This window comes from Quercus robur, chromosome 9 (assembly GCF_932294415.1).
Source record: "Quercus robur chromosome 9, dhQueRobu3.1, whole genome shotgun sequence".
Classification (NCBI taxonomy): Eukaryota; Viridiplantae; Streptophyta; class Magnoliopsida; order Fagales; family Fagaceae; genus Quercus; species Quercus robur.
Window position 1 is genome coordinate 11322620 of NC_065542.1, and position 24325 is coordinate 11346944.

General features: G+C 34.2%; 1 long non-coding RNA gene across 1 annotated transcript; it reads left to right on the forward strand.

Moving 5' to 3' along the window:
• Window positions 1–19007: 19007 nt before the first annotated feature.
• On the forward strand, window positions 19008–21078 carry LOC126700030 (uncharacterized). Its single transcript, XR_007646975.1, has 2 exons — window positions 19008–19356; window positions 20815–21078. It is a non-coding gene; the product is annotated as an uncharacterized LOC126700030 (long non-coding RNA).
• Window positions 21079–24325: the final 3247 nt, after the last annotated feature.

A 24325-nucleotide genomic window follows, 5' to 3' on the forward strand; every position in this document is an offset into this window, starting at 1 on the left:
AGCTTAGGGAGCAACTAGCTCAATCTAGGGAGGAACAAGCGAAGCATAGGGAGGAACTAGCTCAATCTGAGGCAAGATACCAAGCACAAATGGCCGAAGTAATGACATCGATGAGAGACATGTTTAACCAACTTAGCCCACTTATGCGTGATTCAAATCCTTCTCAAGTAGCAAACAAATGTTATTTAGCAAAACACTACTTTTTGCAATGCATTGTTGTGTGATATTAATACGATGCCTTTAATATATTTTAGGGGGGCAATGCTTGATGGGAATGAAATTGTGAATCTTGAGGTAAAACAAAATTTCTCTAAAAACAGTAGCCACCATAGATACATGCTATGATGGATAAACTATGAACCTCAGTAGTTAGTATAGTAGGAAAGAAAACGTTTTGCTGGTGAATATGTTATAAAATCTCATATTGCAAATTTATTATTGTAATATACGTTGATTCAAGACTCATTTCAAAGGCCTATGATATAGTGACTACTCTAGAGTATCGCATTCTTATTTGCCACCTAAAACTGAAAAACACAGTTTCTTGGCATATGCACATCTCCACGACTAGACACATGCAAAATACATAATGTAAAGGAAAAAAACAATAGCTCTCATTATCAATCTCAATAATGTATTGCTAAACTTGATTGAATTGGAAGTTTTGACTAGATTTTTTTCTTCTCTCTAAGTTTTAACTCTGATAAATTGACTAAGTATGTTACTACACTACTCTTGTTAAATTATTAATGAATAGTTGAACTACAACTAGTCTTCCTCTCATGTTACTAAGTTGATGAAAACAACATAACTGATATGGCAAAGATTGATCCTTGCTTATATTTTCTTTGTATTGTTTTTTTTTAATCCAAATGAGCTCTCCCTATTTCTAATTATCTAGGTACGTAGTCTCGCACCTATCATATATAATCTATATTACTTTTCCCTTTCATTTTGGCATTTGAAAAGCCAAATCACTCCATAATTAGGAAAAAAATAATGGGAAATTATGTCTCTTCCCCTTATAACATTATTCTGCAAAATTGCTCCATGATCATGCCTTTTGAAACAAATGTGCATCTAAGCATTGCCAAATTACAATTTTGAATTCATGTTTAGAGTATTATGTATTGAAGAAAGCATTTTCGTTTACTGAAATATGCTAAGAAGTATGTCAAAATGGAAGCAAATGAAACTGAGGAAACTCCTGAGGCCTCACAACCTGGTGGACATTCTAAGCATATTGTAAAGTTTTTTGTGAATAGACATGAACAAACGTTTGTATATATATTTTTGTTAACACAAGGTTAGTGATGTTGTTACTTGTTGGCTGTGGCTGTTTGAGGGTAGTTTAGAATTAAAAAAAAAAAAATCCTTCTTATATATTTTTTATGATGTACAAAATCTTGTATATATCTTTTGGCAATTTTGTGTTGGGAACTTGTTTATGGAACTTGTGATGTTGGGATGTAAAAAAATCCTAAGTTGTGATAGCAGGAAAAAAAAAACGAAAAAGAAAAAAGAAAAAAGAAAAAAAACCTATAGCCGCGTTTTTAAAACGCGGCTATAGTTTTTTCCGATGTAGCTGAAAGCAGGGTCTATAGCCGCATTTTTGTACAAATGCAACTAAAGGTTTGGCCTATAACCGCGGTTTTAAACGCAGTTGAAAGTAGGTCTATAGCCGTGTTTTTTAAAAACGCTGCGTTTGTAAAAAAAGCGGCTATAGACCCCGCTTTCAGATAAATTGGAAGAAACTATAATCGCGTTTTTAAAACACGGCTATAGGTCCGAAGCCTATAACCACGGTTATAAACATAGCTCAAAGCTGGTTTGTAGCTGCGTTTTTCAAAAACGCAGCTCTAGGTCTCAGCTTATAGCCGCGGTTAAAAAACGCGACTATAGGTTTGACCTTTAGCCGCGGTTATAAAAAGGAGGCTATAGACCCGAAAGGGGCTATTGTTGTGTAGTATAGGTCTGGTTTGTAAACGCAGCTATATCCTATAGTTGCCTTTTGTGGGTCTATAGCCGTGTTTTTGAAACGCGGCTATAGACCCCATTTTTTGTAGTGATCACCATATCGTTTGTCTCTTTTTCTTCTACTATTGGTTATTGCAATATGGTGTGTGTATGTTTTGACCAAGTATTTTATAACTAATTGGTTGATTAACTTGACTTAAAATTTGTAACTTGGCAGGAGTATAAATTTGTCCTAACATAGAATATTGAGATACTACTAAAAAAAAAAACACACACACACACACAAAATATATATAGGTTGATTTCTTTTTTTGCACACCATAGGTAGAAATTCTCTCAAAAAAAAGTTTCACTTTTTTAGCGTCCTAGAAACTTGAGAAAAATTGTAAACTACAAGCTATCCATTATTCTAGACAAGGTGCACAAGAAATATCAAATTGTTCACTGGCTCAAAGATGCTCCATTGGTACGGTAAAATTTTCAATAGTCCAGTGCAATGAATAACTCGATACTGCTTTTCAAGTGGATAGTTACTGGTGCATATGATCCTAATAATTGCGGCTTAGGTCTGTGTAAGATATATGTGCCAAAAAATAAAAGAAAAAAAAGACTCATCATCCAGAGGTTGGTGAAGCACATGCGCATATATATATATATATATATATATATACACACTATGGAAAGCAACATTTGAATTAGGGTATTTTTCTTTTGTTTGGAAAATTAATGTGTGAGTAAGCTCGGGCGTATTAGGCTGTAATTAATTTATTGTAAAGGCAATGTGACAAATTTGATTTGGCTCTCTAGCTAGTTAGTGGAACTGAACATGTCACGAAACCTATCCAATTAAATGTGCACAATGCATTAGCCCAATCAAAGAAGAGAATATATCAATCATTCTTATTTAAGTTTATCCCAGAAATTATAGTCCCAAAGTGGTGTATTGCACCATGAAATTTATCATGTTGGACCCTCCCATTCTTTTTGTTTCTATTATTGGTTTGAAACATATTATCCAAGAGTTTTGTAGTTTAATCGGTATTATTGACAGTTTAAGTCTTCATCTCCCATTATAACTATCAAGTATCGAATTAAAAAAGAGAAGAAAGAAACTTAATATCATAAGACCAATAATTTAAAAAACTTATTGCTTTAATAATTTAAGAAAAATTTAGAAGTTATCTACTTCTTTTAGTTCAATTTTTTTTTTTATAAGAAGATAGCAAATTTCATTAAGAAGAAGATTAAAACAATACATCTTGAATCAATGTAGACTCAATCCTATACGAATTTTCTTCTATTCAAGTTACATAACTAGTTTATAAATTGATTTCAACAGTTTGGAGTAGTTAAGGAAATAGGCATTATAGGTATACATATGTACAAGGCACCTATGTACGTAAAAATGGGTGAATTCTTATCAACTTAAATGGAAAACTGCCTATCATATTTATGAATTTTTTTTTTCCCATAAATCTACAAATAGTAAGTAGACATCATTCAAATTTAGTTTGAATCAAAATATGCAAAAATGGTAAGGCTCTATTAAATTAATGAGGTAGCCATATTATTACATGGGGTGAATTAGGGGTGGCAATTCATGTTCACGTGTCAGTTTCGTGTCGTGTCAACTCATGAGTATTCGACTATATAAATTAATACTAACCCGACATATTTATTAAACGGGTCAAGATTCCTCAATCCTAACACGACCCATTTATTAAACGGGTCAGCCATGTCGACCTGTTTATCAGATTTTATCAAAATGAAAAATAAAATTTATGAAAAAACAAACAAATAAATATTTTTAATATAAAAATTAGAACTAGCTAGTAATTGCATCACAAATAATTATTCAAAACTAAAGCATATCTCAATATCACAAATAAGCAATCATAATATGTCAAAGAAAATAAATTACAACAACTAATAAGTTTATATACCTAGAGTTTGAAAGGTATATTGGTAAAATGTCATTTAATTAAACGGGTCAAACGGGTTCTATATGTTAAACACTAACCCAACCCGGGTCAATCATGTCAACCCGAATATGACACAAACCCATTAAGCCTCAACCTATAACCGGCTAATTTCGTGTCGTGTCGTGTTGTGTCCAATTTTGCCACCTCTAGGGTGAATAAATCATGATATAATATAAAGTTTTGGTTAAGGAAAAAAAAATTTAGGATAGTAAATTTTCACTAATTAGAAACATAGTCTAGAGAGAATTCACTAATTTTCACTATCACAAATTTGTCTTTGATTGATAACTTTTTTTGCTGTTGTATAACAAAATGGTATTACTAATTAAGAGAAATGTCTAAAAATTTAATTGGATTATGAAATAACTTATTTATTTATTTACTATTATGTTGATTTTGTTATGAAAATAACTTATCATGATCGAAACCCTAAATGGAAAATAGAAACCCTAAACCTAAAATCGAAACCCTAAACCAAAAATGGGAACCCTAAAACACAAATCAAAACAAACAATTTAAAAAACTTACTGTTAGTCGGCCTTGCGAGAATGTCTTGAGTGAGATTAAGAGTTCGAGAGAGAGAGAGAGGGAGAGACCAAAGGCAGCGCTAGTGATGGAGGACTGGGCTTTGTCAGCGTCGATTCTTCTCTATCAACAAATGCCTGCAAACCTAACTCAAAATCAGTGAATCAAACCCATTGTCTATTATTGCATACAGAGACAGTGCAAAGTGTGTGTGTGTGTGTGTGTTACCAGTTCCAAATTCCGACCTTGAAAGGGTTAGACTTTTTGTAAGAACAAGAGCCGAAGTTCTCGATTTTGGAAGAGAATCGATCGATGAGAAGGGAATGGAAAGGAGGGAAGAGCAAAGGGAGGAAGGGGATTCAGAGAGGGTGGAAGTGAGGGAAGGAGGGGAGTGTGTTGGATCAAGAGGTAGCTTGAGAGTTGAGAGTGGTCTGAGAGTTTTTTGAGATCGAGAGCTTAGGGTTTTTTTTCAATTGTGTGGAGTTGAGGGATTTTTTTTTTTTTTTTAATTTATACTAAATGTTTAAGCCGCGTTTAACCAAATGAAGCTCTAGACATGTAGAAGCTACATTTAATTAAATGCAGCTCTAAGCATCCTTTAAGCTATGTTTATTAAACGCAGCTCCAGACATAGTGAAAAAAAAAAAAAAAAAAAAAACACCTCCGATGGGTCTGTAGCCGCATTTTTAAAAACGCGGCTTAAGTCCTACCTAGCTAAACACAGCCTCACCCTCACAAAACACAGCTTCAGAGTTGGTCTATAGCTGCATTTAGTAAATGTGGCTATACGTCCAGGGGTGGAGCAGCGTTTTTAAAAAACGCGGCTTAAAAACGCGTTTTTTGTTGTGTCACCGTAGCCTTATTTCATAAAATGTAATTGGATTAAGGAATGCACTTTTTTTTTTTTTTTTGCTGAATTTATTATGAAATAACTTAAGGTTATATCAACATATAGCCTTATTTCATTTCAGTACTTTCTTTCAAAAAATTTTTTTTAATTACTCTCTCCTCTTTGTTGAAAATTTTAAAAACTGTGAAATGCATGTAATTAAATGCATGTGAGAAGAAAGGAGTGATTAAAAAAGTTATCAATCTTTTTGGCCAGAGCAAAAAGAATAATTTTGTCACGTACTAGCTACTTTGTCACGTACGTATTGAAATTGAAAAATTCAGCATCGCACTCTGTGGCATATGCAAATTAACGTCGGTTCTGTATTGTGGCGGAAATAGCACTTGTGCAAAGTAAGGTTCGGGCAACACTTGGCAGACGTAGGTAGCTTTGGATCACACACAAGTTCTTTGCTTAGGCTTAAGGAAATAAGCCTTTTTTTTTTTTTTTTTTAATTTTATAATTTTAAGGATGCCGAAAATTCCAATAAAGAAAAAAGGTTATATGGGGGTCTTGGATTACGTCATTGAGGTGTGGAGCAACATCCTCCACCCATACCCAAAACCTAACATGTTTAGTAAGGTTATGGGTAGCAGAATTTCCTTGGCAATGAACATGTGAAGAACTAAGGCAATAAGCTTATGAGTAATTCTAGACCACATTATTTTTTATAATTATCTTATGTGGCAGTCTGTGATTGCATGTTTGTTACTTTCATGTAGACCTATCAATTTTCTTTTACTACTCCACACCCATCACATCAAATTTGTGGCAAAAAAGAATGTGGTTCTAGATTTTATCTAAACAAATGAGCTCAACATAGATATATATGAATGATAAATATTTAGGGAAAATTACCTGTCCAATGCTCTAGTGCACTAGGTAGGACACAATAGTACAATATAGACACATGATCAATTTTGGATACATGTTAAGAATGTATCAAATCCAATTATATAAAATCCAATTAGAGTAAAATTTTATGCCATGTGCCCATCCAATATTCTTAATTTTGGTGCAGCTATTTACTATAGAACAAAAATCGAGGAGTCCAATTTAATTTTCTTAATTTTTTTGCCAAATGAGTTATTAATTGGGAAAACCATAAAATCAAAATTAATAAACTTTTTTTTTAAAAATTTTCTCCCCTTTATGTTTGAGGTCTTTCACAATTCTCTAATTTATCTTTGAAACTAACCATTTTTCCCCTCTATATTTGGAAAATAAGCAAATAACCGATATAACTTTTTTAGTTAAATTCAACAAAATCTTTTCAAGAAGTTATTAGTCATACACCACAAAGAAGAGAAAATTTTGAGGATTATATTTTTATTTTCTTGGATTGCATTTTTAATCATTGTGATTCTATTGGATTTAACTAAAAAAGTAATAAATTTGGGTGTTGCTCATTTTTCAAACATAGAAATGGAAATTGGTTGATTTCAAAGATGTATAATATGGAAAATTGTGAATTACCCTAAATATAAAAGGAGAAAGTGCATCTCTTAAATTTAAAAAAAAAAAAAAATCACCGTCATTAATTCATTGTCCTCTACGTCCATTGCTATAGATTTGTCCCAGTCCCATAATCCCTAGAAAATCTCCCAAGTAAAAAAAATCACCAGCATTGATTCATTGTCCTCTACGTCCGTTCCTATAGCTTTGCCCCCATCTCATAATCCCTAGAAAATCTCCCAAGTGGGCTAGGTCTCTCTCTCTCTCAAATCAGCTTTTGCACCACCTAGAGATCGACTCTACCCCAAACAAAGTCAATCACTAGAGAAAGTAAAGATGGAGGATCAAACTGAGATCGGATAAATTAAGAAAATGATGAGTATTTTTGCGGCTACCCCCATCCATTAATTTTCACACGGTGTAACCCGCATCCCAAACTTGTCCTGAATGTAGCCTAATTCACCTTATATATAGAGTTCACTAAAGTAATAAAAATGGTTTTTATTTCTTTATTTCTATTTTAAAATATATTAAAATAAATAATGACTCTAAATATTTTCAAAAATTCTTAATTTTCAAATAAAGCCAAATCTTTTTGAAATAGCCTTGGGGAGATTAGAATAACATTTTCATTCATACAATGCGTGCAGGTGGAAGATTTTGTAATCCTTAACATTTCCCCTCCAAGTAATCTGAGGTTCTTTTTAAAAAAGAAAAGAAAAATTAAATTAATATTATGAAACAAATGCAAATAATTATTCTATAAGCAGTCTAATTCCAATGAGGGGCATCAAACACCTCATTTGGAAAGTAATGGTTCAAAACCAAAGCATGTACATTAATGTTAGATAACGAATGTACTAAAAATATTGGTTTAAAAATATTTTATAGAAAAATGATAAAACAATTAATTTTGTGGACAGTTTTTTATATTTTCTATAAAAATTATGTTAAAACTTTCTTAATATGGTTTATTAATAATGGAAAATGCTAATGAGTGCCCTTAGAGCATTGGTTAACAATACATTTTAGGAAAGTTTCGACATCACTTTTATGGGAAATGAAAAAAACTGTCAAAACATTAAATGCTTTTTTTTCTTTTCCATAAAAATTTTCTTTAATTAGATTGTTAACCAATACTCTAAGGGCATTCATTAGCATGACTCATTAACAATTATCTTAAGAACATCCATTAACATAACCTAGCCACCCTTATCTAGTTGATTAGCAGCCATGTGCACCTCTTTTTCAAGCGAAAGTATACCACGTTTCGGTAATACCAACTCAGCATCTGTTTTAATATTTTCTACCCAATAAATAAGTGACACCTGTTTCAAAAAACCACATTAGACTACTCCAATAAATGATATTTGTTTTGGTATTTCCTACCCAATAAATGAGTGACACCTGTTTCAAAAAACCACATCAGACTACTCCAATAAATGATTAATTTATCTTCCCGATAGTATAAAAGATTGTGATTAATTTATTGGAGTAGTCTGATGAGGTTTTTTGAAACAGATGTCGCTCATTTATTGGGTAGGAAATACCAAAACAAATATCATTTATTAGAGTAGTCTGATGTGGTTTTTTGAAATAGGTGTCACTCATTTATTGGGTAGGAAATACCAAAACGGATGCTGAGTTGATATTATCCAAACATGGTATACTTTCTCTTTTCTTAAAGCATTGGAACCATGCCTTTGCATGGGAGTTTTGACTCACCAAACCTTTCATATCACTAATTAAATGACACAACTTCCGAGTTTGATTGGTGAGTAGTAACCATCACGCTGTCTATCATCAATTTAGTGTCCTTTCATTTGTAGCAAATCTGGTGCCTTTAGAGCAACCACATCAGTTAGTGTAAATTTTCCTTCTATTTTACACTAAAGAACATTTTTCCTATTTTACACACTCATTTTTACAAAACACCCACATCAGTTTATCTATTCTATCATCTGTTTTATTTAAATAATCATTTTCTCACTTTTTTATTATTATTTTATCTCAAACCCTCTCTCTCCATTCACCAGACTCTATTCTAGAGTCTTCTCTGAAACTCCTCTCTATTCCAACATTTTCACTCCTCTCTATTCCAAACTCCTTGAAATTTCGATCCAAGCAGGGAGTACAACGCTGATCTGAAACTTCGATCCAAGCACGGCGGGAAGAACTCCTATCCAAGCATGCCGATTTGAAACTTTGATCTAAGCACACTGATCCGCCACAAGTGCCAATCCATTCTCTTTGTCTTCGTTGGTGTGTCCATGTGTGGGTGTGTTTGGTTTTGTGGTGTCTGTGGTTGATTTTTGATTTTGTCTGTGGGAATGTGTGTATTAGAAGAAGAAGCAGATGATGAGGGCGTTGGTTTTGCAGATGGAGAAGAGAGAGAAAAAAAGGAGCGAAATTAGAAATTATTAAAATAATGTATAGAAGAGCTATAGTAACCGTGTATATATGCACAGTTACTATAACTCTTGTATATTTATGCATAATTTTGTACAATTTTACACCCACTGATGTGGGTGTTTTTTGGTCAAAATGTGTAAAAAGAGCTGCTTTTTGTATTTTGCAAGATTATCCACGGATTGATGTGGTTGCCCTCATATGGAGCAAACACTAATGCACATCTCAATGCAAGAGCCTTAGCAATAGCTCATAGCTGTAGAACAAGTTGAAGAGCATTGCACTTTGCACTCAAAGCCTTTTGAGCTAGAATCTACTATTTCTTGCAATAAGTGCTATAAGTAGTTGTTTCTCTCTCCCAAGCTGCATCGAAGTTAACTAATTTGTGCTATTAGAGCATCCACAGTAGTGGAGCTAAAAATTTAGCTATTTAGCTCCACCAAAAATTACTTTATCTATTTTACCTACACACATGCTGCAGCAGTGGATCTATTTTAACTTTCAACGCAATAAAATAATATAAACATCACAATAAAATAAGATATCTACTACAATTAAATAATATATCCACTATAATAAAATAATATATCCACTACACAACCACTACACACAACCATCACAGCCACACACACACAACCACAACCACCACCACCACCACCACAGCCCACAACAAAGAAAAAAAAATCAACCAAGCCCACACCCACCAGACCCACCAGGCAACCCCCACACCCACCACCACGAAACCCACTCGAGCCACCCATTAATGCCGACAAACCCAGCCACAGCCCACTGATGCCAATGAACCCAGCCATAGGCCACTGATGCCGACGGACCCAGCCACCCATCGACGCTGATCTACCCACACAACCACAGCCACCACCACACCACAGCCCACAGTAAGGAAAAAAAAAAAAAAAAAAACAAGTAAGGGCGAGATGGGTTGGCAGCGTGGGTTTGCGGTGGATGGCAGCGTGGGTCTGAGGCTGATCGGCGGCTTAGGTCGGCTGGTGGGTCAGTGATGTCGAGCTTCAGTGGCGGAGACGTTGACGATGAGTCGGGCCAGCGGTGGTAAACAAAGTGAGCTTAAGAGACCAAAGTTGAGAGAGTGAGCTTGAGGGAGATGAGTTTCAGATGAGATGAGAGTGAATGAGAGAGAGAGGCACGGTGTGATAAAAAAATGAAAAAAGAAGAAGCAAGTTGTATTATTTTAATAACCGGCTGAATAATTTTTTTTTTTTTTTTTTAGTTCTCAGCTATAGTGCACATTTATCTATAGATGTGCATTGTAGCAATGAAGCTAAAAAAAATAGCTATAGCCCCACCGCTGGATGGTGGTTATTTGTGTTTTGGTGGAGCTAAAATAGCTATATAGCTATTTAGCTCCACTGCTATAAGTGCTCTTAGCTAGGGATAACTCATATGTATATATATACTAGTAATATTTTGGAATAGATGATACGCCTATAAAAAAGAGTGAGATGAAAAGTGTCCTGAAGACTTGGGAAGTTTCAATTTAGTTATTTTAAAATTTTGTAGGGGAAAAAAAAGTTTCACCTTAGCATCTGTAGCAACCTCCCTATCTATATATTCCACATTTTAGGATTTTGCTATACACACACACATATATATATATATATATATATATATATATATATTTTATATCATTTCTTGAACCATTATTTTATATCATTTGTTGTATTTTGGCAACTAAAATCAGGGTGAGGCTTAGGTCCAGTGTCCAGTAGTATTGAACTCGTTGAGATGGTGACACGTGTCAACTTTTGAACACATGTCATCATCTGACCGGGTCCAGTGCTTAGGTCTAGTGTCTAGTGGCATTGAACCTCTTGAGATGGTGACACGTGTCATCATCTGACCGAGTCTAGTGCACTGGACCTAAACTAAGTCCCTAAATGTGCCACTTGTAACTCTTCTTTCGACCAACAATGAAGCTATTTATGTGGCTATAGCAGCCATCCTCCTGTTATTGTCTCTCATTGACTCTTCTCTCTTCTTGTGTTTTCTTCCATGTCAAGTATGGTCTTTTGTCCATTCAATCCGATCTAACTTGGCTATATTATTTTTCCTTAATGATATTGTATTCCAAACTTAATTAATGTGTCATCGAATTTTTACTTTGAGTTTTGAGAAAAGGTGTTAAAGATTTCGAGGTCCAATTAATATGGGAAATAATGTCTTTTTTTACAAACAATGAATTTGGATTAGAGAAGAATGGATTTAGGCCTTAACTTTGGCTAACAGAACTTTAGGAAGAAATAGCAAGTGTGAAATAGGCAAACCTCATTTTAAGGAGGATTGGACCATATATAATGACGAGTATCATATTTAGGACGTCTAGAAGATAGATGGGATTAACTTCGTCCAAGACGGAGATGAGCGTAGGGGCAAGACCCCGTCAGTATGCACGAAGACGGGTCTGCATACATTGAAAGCACAAATGAATGCTATCAGAATAGCTGACAAGCAATGACTGTGTCGGAACAGTTACAAAAACAATAATGGCACAATGGTCATCCATTATGCCTTCAATGCATTCATCATTGTCAATTAATGCCACATTCCTCCCGGGAGAAAAACGCTTGGAACAACATTAATAGGCATAACTGCACCAAACAAACTATAAAAAGGGGAAAAGAGAACTGAGGTAAGGACACATGAAATATTGGGAGAGAATTGTGAGAAATTTCTTTTGAGAATTTATAATATGACTTTAGCATTGGAGTATTCTCAGCTGGCCTTACGCGGGCTAAACATTCCTTTGGTTTTTCTTGTCTTGACCACAGGTCCCAAAGGTCGTTCATCAGCATTGACGAGGAACATACTGACGAGGTCCATTTTCGGCTTCATCATATAACACCATTGGCAATTGCTCTCCAATATATATATATGATATTGCATATGACAATGATCTTGATGTGAAAGTTATTGTCTCTGAATAATTCTCTCTCTTCTTCTTCTTCTTCTTCCTTTTTTTTTTTTGTTAATTTCTTTGTTTTTTTCCCCTTCTGCTGCTTCGCTTCTTCTTTTGCTGAGATGTGTACTCTAGCTTTAGCCATGTGCGCGCTCTTTCATAATCTTTGCGTTGTCTTAGTTATTTGCAGTAAATAAATAAACGGAGGACTATTTGAAAAAGAAGAGAAAAAAGGGGGGACTGGAGGGGTGGTGTCTCACTCATTTCAGATCATCAGATTTCTTACCGTTTTGTTACTTTCTTTGTCTATTTGCTCCCATTCATAGCACGCCGGTATGATATATAATAAGTCTACAGTTTTCAATGTAACAATATTATGAGGATAATGGTATTTGCATATAATATTTTGTGCACAAAAATGATTAACTCACCTTTACAATTGATGTTATCATGATAATATTCTTAGATGTGATCGCACCATTATAAGAATAAATTTTGTGCACAATTTTCGTGGATGAGTTATGTGCATGGATCATGTTCTTTATATCAAAATAGAACCTATCTTTTTTCCCCCTTAATAAATAGGCAATACCTTTCATTTTCAGATAAATTATTTCTTGAATACCCCTGATTTAGTTTAATCATATACATAATAATATTTTCTAAATCTTATCTATATAATATTTGAATCCTTCTGTTTTTCTGAGTATACAAATTATTACTTGTGAAAGATAATATCTAACATCCTAAGTTTATATTTAGACCCCAATTACCAATTTTACGGCCAAAACACTTTTAAGCTTAATCTAACGATTAATGTCAAATATAAGTGATTAAGCAAATTTCATTGTATGCATATTCAAATAGCAATAAATGAATATAAAGCAATAAAAAGTGTGGAATAATAAATGAGCAAATCACACGAAAACACCAAAATGTGTTTTCAAAGAGGAAACTGAAGCTTTTGGCAAAAAATCTCTTTGTGGCACCATCACTAAATCTCCACCAGTGAATAGTTGTAGCACATGATTGAATAAAGATCCTTCAAGCCTAAACCTTTCTTAATATTGTGTGCCCTCTAAGTTCCAATTAGCAATTGACTTCTCGAAGTCTTTTCTTTACCATGCATCATAGTCCATGCATGTGTTGGAGTGGCCAATAGCAAACCACCAAGACTTCTTGGATTTGTGGTGTTGCTACTCGAACTAATATTTCCCAACACCAATAACTTAAGGTATCTCACTCAAAGGTGTTAGGTTCTAAAAGTTTAGAACAATTGGCAAACCGTGAACACAAACTTGTCTAGATATAGATCTTAGAGTCTATAGGTATTATTAGACAATGCTTAAGGTGATTCAAGTCAAGATTCAAGAACAAGTAAGCTGTAGAAAAAAGATTTTAGAATTTGCCTGGTTCGACCAATCAAGAGACAAGCTTGATCGATTGAAATACAGGTCTGTAGAATTTTAAGTTCACTCAAGCCCAAAAAGGATTAGGGTTTCATATCTACTTCTTCTACTATATAAAGGAAACCCTAGGCACATTTAACTAGGACTTTGGAGGTGCTCTTGTGAGATTTAAAAGGTTTTGTGCTTTCCTCTATCAAAGTCACTACCGGATATCACTTTCAAATCTTTAGAATTGGTAGATCTGAAGTTGCTGCATGAAGATCAACAATTGCTAATGATCTAAACCATCAAGGGTGGTCTTGGAGTCACAAACAGGAGAGTTTGTGTTGAAAAACCTTTGAGTGGAGTCTCAAAGTCACAAGTGTGGGTGCTTGTGTTGTAAAGGCCTAAGAAAGAAGTAGTCCGTGGACTCGGAACTATCATGGGGTCGTGGTAGTAAGTTTTCTACTTGAGGTAGCAATAGAATGTTAGTGGTCAAAGTTCTACTGTACAAATTTCAATTCTTTCATAGTGAATTTGCTTTCTACCTTGAGGATAACTAGGTTAAATCCTCCCTAGATTTTTTACCGGTTTGGTTTTCTTGAGTAATCATATCATTGTGTTCTTTATATTTTCCGCTACTTTACATGATATGACTTTATTGTTTTAACCTAGATTTGAATAATAAACCTAAGTATTCACTTGGTTAATTAATCAGGTTAAACAATATAGTTTACAAGGATCTAAAACCTAACAAGTGGTATCAAAGTGGGTTAGCTCTTGATTTAGGTTATTATACCTAGAGTTGATCCTTGGTCCTTGTTTTCATGGATAATTTTAAGTGCCTTATTGTTTTAAATTGTGATGTTTTGAATAAAAAGGACACTATTGTTTCAGTTGATCTTTTTGAGGCTTGTGAAAGGAATTTGCAGGATTTTAGTCTTTCTTAGAAGATTGGTATAATCCCTCAAATACACTCTGCTTCTCATGGATTTTCACCTACAAAGCCAATGGCTCGTGTTATACGGGTGAGAAAAGACTTGCTAAGGTAAGTGTTGTTTACTTGTCCTTAATTTAATTCTTTTAATTATTTGTGGACATGTTTTCTTTTAGTTTTTGGTTGTTTTATTTTCTTAAGTTGTTTTGATTATTCAAAAATCCAAAAACATTGAAAAATTTTCAAAAAGACAAAAATATTTTATTTTGTGTCATTTTTTTTTTTTTTTAAGGATGACATGAATTATAATATCTCTCTCTTGATTTAGAACATGCTTGACATTGTGGAGAAACTTGAACAGTATGTATTGCTCAACTAAGTGCATGATTATTTGATATAAATATGATTTTATATAAGTATGTACTGGTTTGTACATGTACTCATAGGTTAATTAAGAAATTGATATTTCTTGTTTGTGTACCCTCTATAGCTTAGTTAAGCACTATCATGCATTACTTTTGCATTGTTCATTTAGCATAATGTGTGCTTTTTATTTGTGGTCATAAAAATTTTGAAAACCCAAAAAGATTTTTATTTTTTGTGTGTTTTGTATTACACATCATAAATGTGTAGTTGAGGTTGGCCTATAAAATTTGCATTTCATGATTATGTACCTTGTTTAGCTAAAATGAGCTTATTTTATATGCACTTTTCTAGTTTTAGCTATGTAGTGCATGTTGTATGTTAGTTGTTTATAGTTTTTGATCACATGATTTTGATTTTGAAGTCACATGCTTTTGATTGTAAGGACTAAAAAATCCTAAGAGAAATGTATAAATAACCATCTCACCACTTTTTACTAGCCAATCATGAACACCTTAGTGCATATCATAAGATGTTGTGCTCGAGAAAGTGTAGCACATGCACAAAAAAAAAAAAAAAAGTATAGTCTTAAAAAAAAAAATTCTGCATTTAATAAGGCAATATATATATATATATATATATATATATATATATGCATGATTGCAAGCTTGTTTTCTAGGAGATGTGGGAGTTATATGATGTAACTCTTTAGGTGATAGTCACTTTGAAATTTATGTGATGAATAATATAGAAATTGTGATTGATTACTATTTAGATATCACCTCACATGTATCTCATACTTTTACTAGTTTACACATACATTACAAGTTAGTCTTTGCTAAGCTTTGTACATAAAATTGTGTGTGAATCAATTTGGCCATCCAAGATTATACACTTTGTGATGTTTGATGCAAAATTTGTTGAGGGTTTGTTTAAATTTTGAGAAGAAAAATCTAAAACTTTGTTTTTGATAAACTTAAGTTGAAGATTATGTGTTTTGAAAACTTTTGGAATCATTCCCATGCATTACTGTGGACACGGCCACATGACGCCTCTCGGGATGGGTTTTTAAGAAAAGAAAGGTTTGATCTTGGGAGTATTTTTTATTAGAAAATTCATGAGTCTAAAAAACAAGTTGAGGAGTCACCACTTATTTTATTATTTTTTTAAAGGGAAAATAATATTAGGACATATGTGATTCATTTGTTAGGAACATATATCACTATTTTATGTAATTGGCTTATCTTTTGGCAAAACGCATTTTACTTGTATCTGGATAGATTTAGGATGTGTTTAATACTTCAAGAAATTGTGTTTCAAGATCAAGTATTAAAGACATGCAAGTCTATCCAAGATTCAAGCTGAAGAAGTGCTATTCATTAAAGCTCAATAGCTTAAGAAGCTATTCCAGCTCCATGGCTCGACAGCTGCTTGACATCATCTCGACAGACAGGTATTTGTCGAGCTTTATGAAAAACAGAATTCCAGTTCTATTTTGACTCTAATCCGTGATTATGTGTTTGGGCCTTCTTTTCTTCTAACTTTAGACATATAAAAGGATTATTTTAAGGGCTGTAAAAGTGTACATAAGTAGCACAAGTGTTGAGCAAAGTTTGTTTAAGCAATTTGTAACCGGAGACAAAGTTTTGCCCTAATTCATCATTCTTATGAAGAAGTTGCTATGTATGTGCACCGTTGGATTTTGTGACCAAGCATCTTCCTGATCTTCATCGTTGGGATGCACTGAAGAACTTTGTAACCAACAACCTTCTCTAGTTGGTGATTGAAATCGTGTACTAGGATCCGCACATTGGTTAGTCACGTACTTGGGAGCCGTGCATCAAAAGGGAAAATTGTCACTACAGAACAAGTCCAATTAGGTATTGGGGTAAGGATTTAACTGTAGGTTGGTATAAAGTACTGAGATTCCTTTACTTGTAACCGCTTGTTTTGATAATAGTGGAATTTCGGGAGTGGTGACCTGAAAATCACCCAGTGGGGTTTTTGCTGTTAGGTTTTCTCCATTCGTAAACAAATCACCGTGTTATTTATTTTCTGCTGCATAATTAGTTTATTGGTGATTTGTTTGTGCAACCACGCATTTGCATGTTAATTAACTTAATTAATTCACTTGACTAAATTAATTGGTTAATTTATTACAAGGGGTCAATTCGTTTTGGCCTATCAAATAAAACAAGAAATAAAAACCCTTTCTTTTTCATTTGATTGACTCTATGGATAAGGAAAATGGTCTACGTCCACCAAGGACAAGTTTGGGGATCAAATTACGCCGTGAGAAGGTATGAGGCACCTACACACGCTCGATATGTCTACTGGTCTCTACTAAATAAGTAAGGACTATTTGATGTTGAATTAATTGTTCAATGGGCACAATATTATTAATCGAATTCATTACTCCGAATCAAACAAGTAGTTGATTTTATGACATGGTGGCCTAAAGCTAAATCATAAGACAAGATAACGATAATAAAAAGAAGTAGCAAGTTAATAACAAAACAAAATAATGACAAAGAAATTAACAAGCATGACAAGGGGAAAAAAATGTGTAAGCTTAAACTCTTCCAAGTCATGATCTGAGCAGCATGAGAAGATTTCATTTTAAGGGAACCAATGGGATTATATTTTTTCTAAGAAGAGAGTGGGGCTAATCAGATTAGCCTGTGACTTGGTTTTGATTTGAAGTATAAAAAAAGTGTATTTTTATTTTTGTTTGGGAAACTGAAATCATGGCCTTGGAAAAAAAAATGAAGTATATTTTTATTTTTGTTTGTGGAAACTGAAATATAGACTTGCATTTGATTTGAAGTAAAAAAGAAAAAAAAAAGAAAAAAAAGAGAGAATATATTTTTATTTTTGTTTGTGGAAACCGAAATCACATAGGTTGTTGGAAACAACATGGGTCTAGGCAACTTGTAGAAATTAGCTACGGTGTAAAAATAAAATAAAACTATGCCTTCATCACAAACTTTCAATGCATAGGTCCACCTTTTAAGAAGTCACATGCTGACATGATTTGGACATATGTGTTTCACTTGTTAGGAACATATGTCACTACTTTATGTAATTGGCTTATCCTTTGACAAAACGCACTTTACTTGTATTTGGGTAGATTTAGGATGTGTTTAAATATTTCAAGAAACCATGTTCCAGGATCAAGTATTGAAACTTTCAAGTCTGTCCAAGAAAACAAGTTGATAGTGCAAATTCATTAAAACTCGACAGCTGCATCTATCGAGCTTAAGAAAGCTGTTCAAAGACTGGTGTGCTTGACACCTGCTTAACAGCTGCTCGACACCTCCTATCTGTCGAGGTTTAAGAATTTTAGAATTCAAATATGATTTTCCTAGGATTCGTGAATATGTCTTTGGGCTTTCTTTTCTTCTAACCCTAGACATATAAAATGATTGTTTTAAGGGCCGTTAAACAGTTCACAAGTTGCACAAGCATTAAGCAAACTCTATTCAAGCAAATTGTGACCGGAGACGAAGTTCTTACCCTAGTTCATCTCTTTCTCTTGAAGAAGTTGCTGTGTATGTGCACCGTAAAGTTTTGTGACCAAGCATCTTCTTGATCTTCATCGTGTGGATGAACTGAAGAACTTTGCAACCAATAATCTTCTTAGTTGGTGATTGAAGTCGCGTATTGGGATCCGTGTAATTGGTTAGTCATGTACTTGGGAGTTGTGCATCAGAAAGGGAAACTGTCACTACAGAACAAGTCTAATTAGGCATTAGGGTAAGGGTTCAACTGTAGGTTGGTAAGGTACTTGGGATTCTTTTACTTGTAATCACTTGTTGTGATAATAGTGGAGTTTCGGGAGTGGTGACCTGAAAATCACTCGGTGGAGTTTTTGCCCTTAGGTTTTCCCCATTCGTAAACAAATCACCGTGTTATTTATTTTCCGTTGTATAATTAGTTTATTGGTAATTTGTTTGTACTACCACGTGTTTGCATGATAAATTGATTAATTAATAACTTGACTAATTAATTAATTAAATTCTATTATTAGGGGGTCATTTAGTTTGTGGCCTATCATGATTTAACCCCATTTTTCACTTTGGGCTTTTCTTTTATTACAACTAAACTTTGTTCTTGATTCTAAAAAAAAAAAAAAAAAAGCTTTGTTCTTTGCTCACAAGACAGCCAAGCTTCAAGACTGAAAAGAAAATACCCAGCAAAGCAACCATGATTCATATCCCGTGCAATAGTTCTAATATCAACCATTGATTTAATCCAATGGTTGTAAAGGGTTGCCACATCATCGATCCGTGTCTCACTATTTTGTTTCTCCACTTTCTCCCACTTCACTTCCCTTTCTCTTTCTTTTTCAGATTCACCAGCGGTGCTTGCCGGCCTGACCTTCTCTCTCAACGTCTCTCTGTTTTCTCGTTCTCTCAAGTCCAACTGTTGCGAAGCTTCTGCTTGCCCCTTCTCTAGCAGTGCTTCTTAGCGGCGTCACCAGCGCTGGTGGCCGTCAGGTTCTCTATTTCTCCTCAATTTATTTTCTCTTCTATTTTTTTTTCTCTTTATGTTTGTTTTTAAGACATGATTGAAACTCATGGTTTTTTTAATTTTTAATTTTTAGTTTGATATTGGGTTTTCTTGATGCATGTAAAGTCTGGTGATTTTTCTTGGGTTGGATTTTTTGGGTAGGGCAGAATGTTCAATTGGCAATACCTCCATGTTCTATTTTATTTTAATGTTGATCTTGGAAATGCGTAGAAGATGTTTGTGAAAATGTCTATTAGAAACTTTGAAGTAATGTTAAGCTCACTGATGATAAAAATAATTGGGGGTTTTTGTCAATTTCTGTTGTTTTAGTATGTGGGTTTTTTTTTCCTTTTGCTTGCTTACCGATTTTGGGGTAAAAGGGATGAGATTTACTCTTCTAATAATGTGACTTCATTTGTTTATTAGATATTACTTCATTTGATTATTAGATATTTATATTTCTGTTGGATATGTGCATACTTGTTTATTTTCTTTTATAGAGTTCTATTATCTTCTATTGGTCTTTTCCTGTCTGAATTCCCCTGTTATTAGCTAGTTTTTTTTTTTTTTGTTAATAATGTGCACAAATATTTTGTCTTTACATTCTTGCATTTGGGTTTCCTTTACTTGCAGAGAAAAGTTAAAGATGACTAGCACCTTATGCATGGTCAAATGTTAGACACTTTTTTACCTCTCAATGATTCAATAGCTCATAAAAATTATTTCAATGTTCAGGTGTTTGAAATTTTGTCTATTTTTTCTGTATTGTGCAACAGTGAGAGCAACAAGAACATTTCACTAATACCTCTGTCTTGTTCTTGTTTCCTTTGTTTTCTTTGGATTTTAGACTTTTCATGACTGCATAGCCTAGGAAATGAAATAAAAACTTCTTTTCAGTTAGCTTACTACTACGTATATGGCCTTTTTTTTTTTTTTTTTTTTCTCTCTCTTGAACATGTTGTATAGGTCAAAGAGTTTCTAGATAATTTGTGCGAAATGCACCCACTAAGAGATGGAAATCAAAATTTTGGTTTTTGTGTTAAAAGGATTTTCCAATGGTTAAAATAAAGTTGTTGGTCACATTGTGATTTTTATTTCCCTAAATTCTTGTATATACAAATGAACAACATGCTTGTTGAAATTCCATTTTGACTACATGGGTGGAAGTAAAAGGGGCTTTGTCAATAGTAGAACAACAAATTTCTTTAAGAACTGGAAATATTTATGCTAGCAAAACCTATGGAGGGGTGGGGGAAGTTGTAATTCCAAGATTTGTTAAATATATGTAAAAGTTAAAAATAAATAAATAATTCTTTTAGATTGGAACATTGAAAGCCACTGAGGTTATGTAGGCTTCTTTAAATTTAAAAGGTTTACTTTGCTTATGTCTATGCATGTGATGTGTGGCTTAATTATAAACTTATAATTACATTCGTAATGTACAGTCAAGAAGCAGGAGGCACACTAGCTGGAACTTAATGAGCAGGTCATGCCACTTACGGTTGTTAAAGAACTTGATCTTGAAGCTTACAAGACCTTCTTTTTTCTTTTGTGGGAATTGTGTATTATGAATTTATGATGATGGGAAGATTTGTTTCTTGTTAACGAAGTGTATATTTCAACAAAACTGTTGTTATATGGCCTTGTGGTCAAAGTGTACATTCTAATAAGGTTCTGTTCATTTTTAGATCGAATTCATTTCTTGTCTACTCTCTTGAATTGAATTTTGATTGTAAAATTGGCCAAGCATCCTTTGAAGACTCTTGATATGTATTCCTTGTTTTCAAAAGAATAAAGAGTCAAGTAAACACTTCAATATAATTTGTGTTTTTGAGTCATCGTCAATGTTAGTACTTGCTCCAAGCAAATTCATACACAAAAAACAACTCCATTTAGTCTAGATAAAAATTCGAAATGCATTAAGAAAGCTTATAACACAAACAAAATTGTATACATTACATATATTTGTCAACACAAAATCAGCTTATCTGCACAAAATCAGCTATAATATGAAGATGCAACAACTTGTTCAGCTATTCAATTCCGTAGCAACAACAGAAGGCAAAAACACAACACCCTGGCCAGAACAAGTCCATTTCATACTATTTTCTTTTTCCCGTTTGCAGAAGATACATGGTGATAAATACAAGATACATTATTGTTGACAAGGCCATTAGTTGATTCTTGGATTCCCCATAGCCAAGATTGGAAATGGAATTGGCCAATTGAAATTGAAAAAACAAGAACTTGACAGTCTTCTTGGTGTAGGAAGTGAAATGAATCAACCGTTAACTCTGTTCCTCACCTTAGCTAGAGCCTAGATCCTTCTCTTGTTAGCTATGAAATGAAAAGAATCAACCTATTGGGGGAGCATCCTGGTGCATTTCACAATCTGATGACCTCCCTCAAGACTTTACAATATGCATATAAATTAGCTTAACTTCAAAGTTTCAAATAGATTTTTTGACAAACATCTTCCGCGCATTTCCAAATCAACTTTAAAATAAAATAAACATGATAGTAACAAACTAGGACCATGAGAGAAAACTATAAAATATAACAAACTAAGATAATGAAAAAAAACTGATACACCGTGATAAATTCCAATTTCAGAAATTATTATTAAGCTAAGAAGCATAGTAATGTTTCAATGAAAGAAACTAAGAAAGTCATAATCTTTAGTGGCTAATGCCTATAAATGAAAGAAAATGATGATCTTTGGTAAAGAAATCAAGGGAAGAATAATAAAATTCTTAAATCTAATATCAAAATGTTTTAATGGCAAAGACAAGAGACCCATGCATACAGCAACCTAAAAGCATGCCACTTTCCATTTAATCACAGTACATTATGCCATATCCAAAAAAAACCCAACCTGAGAAAAATCACCAGACTTTACACGCATCAAAAAACCCAATATCAAACTAATCGAAACTATATATATATATATATATATATATATATAAACAAACAAACAAAAAAAAATAGAAGAGAAAATAAATTAAGGAGAAAATGAGGACCCGATAGCCACCAACGCTGGTGATGCCGCTGAGAAGCACTGCTGGAGAAGGGGCAACCAGAAGCTTGGCCACAGCTGGACTTGAGAGAATGAGAAAACAGGGAGACGTTGGGAGAGGAGAAGGTCGGGCCGGCAAACACCACTGGTGGTGGTCATGTGGGCCTCAAAAGCTTCCATTTGTAGCCATGATCATGGAGATTCGACGTTGGTGTCCCACGTATGGCAAGGTTTGGTGGAAGAGAGAATTTTTTTGAAATTTGGTGAATCTAAAGGAGAAGGCAAAAATTGCCGAATAGACTATTTCCAGCAAAATATTAGGCCCATGGAATGCGTTCAAACTTATTTAGTTAGTTAGACTTTTTTTGAAAGTCGAGTTTGGCAAACTCGACTTTGGGCTGGAAAGCAAACACTATAGAGGCGTTTTTTTTTAGTGGCGTTTTTTTTAGTGGTGTTTATAAAAAACGCCACTATAGGGTGACAAACGCCACTATAGTGTTTGCTTTCCAGCCCAAAGTCGAATTTGCCAAACTCGACTTTTAAAAAGAGTCCAACTAACTAAATAAGTTTGAACACATTCCATGCACCTAATATTTTGTTGGAAATAGTTTATTCAGCAATTTTTTCCAAAGGAGAAAGAGAAAGGGAAGTGAAGTGGGAGAAAGTGGAGAAAAAAAATAAGGCCTAAATGCACTTTTAGTCCCTACATTTTAACTTTTTTCCATTTTGGTCCCTACATTTTATTTTTACCAGTTTTAGTCCATAAACCAATTAGCGCGTGTCATATCAGTCCTTACCATCAGCCAACTAACAGAAACAGCTGACGTGACTGACGACACTATTAAAATAATAAAAAAAAACCTAAAATACAATTTAATTAAAATTATTTCTTAAATAACAAAAACCATTATCTTTTTAATTCTTATTCTTTTTTTTTTTCTTTAACGTGTCAGTCATCAGATTTTTTTAAAAACCTTAACCAACTTTATCTATCTCTAATTCAAGATTCACATATTTGTTTCTTGCTCTCTATATTATTGACTTCCTCAAATTTTTAAATTTTTTTGAACAATCAGATTTGAATCAATCTTTGTGTGTGTGTGTGGCAAACGGTACAGATTCAAAGGAGTTCGTGTTGCTGTCTCGGGTTTGGACGGATTACAAGCATGAGTTCGCCTTTGCAATGAAGGCTCAATCAGAGATCTATGGGTCCTTGGGTCGGACCCGGTCTAGGAAGACCCGGAATGAGGCTGTGGCAACCAATAGAAGCAAGAAATTGAAGAAGTCGGATCTGAAGGACGCCGAGAACGATGAAGTTATGGATTAGAAGGCAAAGGATTTGGGAGATTTGGGCGATTCCATGAGCGAGGAGGAAGTGAAAAGCGACGTGGTGGACCTAACAAGTGATGACGAGCCGAAGGGTCACGTTGGAGCGACGTGGTCTAGATCGAAGATAGAGAAAGGGGATAGATCTGAGTATGTTCAGATCAAGAATAGAGATGGTGAGATCAAGACCGGAGCTGTCTTCTCCAATTCCGAGAAATTGAGGCAGTTCTTCTCCAAATTCAGCGAGATTGAGACCGCAGCTGTCACTGGTGCTGCGTCGTGCCGTCGCCGGCCATACCGCCGCCAGCACTCGATCACACCCGATCTCAGCCTCTTTGATTATGGTTTGGTTTGGGAGTGGATAAGTTGGGTGCTTTGCTGGGTTTCTATTCTTTGGATGGTTTGGTTTGGGAGTGGTTTCGTTGATGTGGTAGCGGATGATTTGATTCGGTGGTACTACTTTGCTGGTTGCTGGGTTTCTATTCTTTTGCTTGGGTTTGATCTTCATGTTCTTTGATTCGGTGGTGGTGATTTGGGGTTTTTATTTTCCAGTGGGTTTTTTTGTGTTTGTTTGCTAAGAAAACTTATGGGTTTGAAGGCTAAGGTTTGCTTTA